Below are 2,348 nucleotides of genomic sequence, written 5' to 3'. Positions count from 1 at the left end.
GGAGGGAGGGAGAAAGATTTGGCTCTCTTTCCAAGATTTCTTGTAAATCTTGTTCCTCCTGGAGGAGGAGGCCGGCGGACTAAAGTCTGAGAGGGCACACATCCCCCCATCCTGGAGGACTTAAGTGTTGAGATGGTTTAAGTGGATGAAAACAGAATGTTTCTATTTTCGGTGTCATCGGCTCTGAGTCCCTCAGATACACTTTGTAGACTCTGTTTCTCATCAATACTGCCCCAACATGCTGCCTATGGTCATATAGATTCCCGGCTTTTGTGGCTCCAAAGAGAGATTGATTGGACCGCTGCAATCCCTCTGTGAGGATTAGTAATTTGGGAGCCAGAAGCAAAAATTTAAAGCATTGCAGTTATTGATGAGGTCTGCAATTCTTATGTGTGAGAAAAGTCATTTCCAGGTTCGAACTAAGAATCCATTTTGAGGCGTCTCGAGATTTCCGGTATCACATTATTAAAAGAACACCCCTCCACCTGGCGTGCGTGCCACCATAACAGCTCCAGCGTTGCCCTTTTCCTTATGCTTAGCTGTCTTATCAAAAACAACGCCGTTGCTTATGGTTTGGTCGATGCCATGGCTGTGGAAATATAATGTCATTTTGGACGAGCCACTATAGGTCTGGGTCTATCTCAGTCATTATTGTTCATTTAGCAAATGGGGCTATTAGTGTGCGCTGGCGTCATAAGGATGACACAGTGTGAAAAGGAATATGGATTTATGCTGTGGATAAGAAACGAAAGCAGGAGCTCTGGCTTCAGATTGGATGAGCCACCACACAGTCAGCAACTTCTAGAGTACCTGAATAACTTCAGCTCAAGTCTTGAATTAACAAGGACTAGCGGGAAGTCCGTGGCACCATTATGTGTGTTCATTCTCTGAAGGAACATGGATAACACAATCTAGAATGGTGAGTGGGATTTGCGTAGAGAGGAAGAGGGAAAATGCAACCCACTAGCATTGAAATTAAAGTAATCTGATACTGTAAGATATCACCTAAGTAACCCAATCCATGATAGTTTTCCATTACGCTTTAAGCCTGTGTTCAAGGTAGTGTGGGCAAGGTAAACGCTTGCCTTTTTCTTAAAAAGGGGATACTTAGTTTCATTTACTTTCTCTTTCATTACCTTTAACGGAAGATTTAACAGACCCAGTGCTATAAGTCTGAGCCTTCTTCAGAGATGAGGGATGAGCTCATTTCTGAGACAACACTGGTCTTCCTAGTCTGCCTGTGTGGAAGAGCAGCACCAACAAGGAAGAGGAGGACACAGCATAGAGCATTGCAAACAAAAAGGAAGGCACAGCATAGAGTCATGGTCCAAGCTGTCTGCTATAAGATCCTGGATACTAGCAATGTGAAGGCATCTAGAGATGGAGACTTCAGTGAGGACATTAAGTCACCATTGGTGCCACAAACAGGTTGGCAGCCCTGTATTTCCATGTTCTGCTTTATGAATATAGTGTTCTTTCCTTCTGCCCGAAGTGCCATCTTGAAAGTGAAGAACAGGTCCTACCAGATGTTGTCAGCAGCTTGCTCTTGGCCCCTCTCTCCTTCCCAAACTATAAGGAGTAAAGTTTTGTTCTTAACAGGTGCCCAGTATCAGACATTTTTTTTTTTTTAAAAAAAGCAGTATGAAGAGATTAATGTTAGGTTCCAAGGCAGAATGAGGCCATGGGATGTGAAGGACTTGGAGATCAACAGGCTCTTGCTGTCCATGCATGAACCAGGAATGAAGCCACCACTGAAAAGAGAAGGGGCCCAAGATGCTGCCAACCAACCAGGCTGTTGCAAGCCCACGTTGCACAGCAACAGCTGATGCTGCGGTTCTCTTCTGCTGCTGGGATCCTGTTCCTCCAAACCCACCCCACAAGAGACGTACACCTGACAGCCTGCATTTTCCAAACAGAAACTTAGAAGGGAGAAGGGTTAAGAAAACTGGCCAAGGTTGTTAGCTGGCAATCAGTACAACGTTAAAGTCTCAGCCCAGAACCACAAGTGTCATTCTGGCATCAAACCTGACTCTGGGAGAGAAGAGAAGAGATGTTTACAGGGAATCTCTGCCAAGGTTACTGTGTTTCCTTGAGGAGGAAGATAATTTAGTGACTGATATCAGGATGAAGCAATGACTGTATTCAGAGGATTTGTGCCTTGTATTTCCCAAGACACAGTTGTTGTTGTTTTTTGTCCTTTGTCATCAGTAGTGCGGTGACTAGAGAGTGGCATTTTTAAAAAGCATCAATAATGAGTTAAAATAGCTTTCTGATGAAAATAATTATTGATAGTCTCTAAAAGAATCACATTCTGTCCCTTGCCTGCAGTTGACTCAAGAGAGCAAATG

The sequence above is a fragment of the Microtus ochrogaster genome (genome assembly GCF_000317375.1).
Source record: "Microtus ochrogaster isolate Prairie Vole_2 chromosome 14 unlocalized genomic scaffold, MicOch1.0 chr14_random_1, whole genome shotgun sequence".
Taxonomy (NCBI): domain Eukaryota; kingdom Metazoa; phylum Chordata; class Mammalia; order Rodentia; family Cricetidae; genus Microtus; species Microtus ochrogaster.
This window is presented reverse-complemented; position numbering follows the sequence as displayed.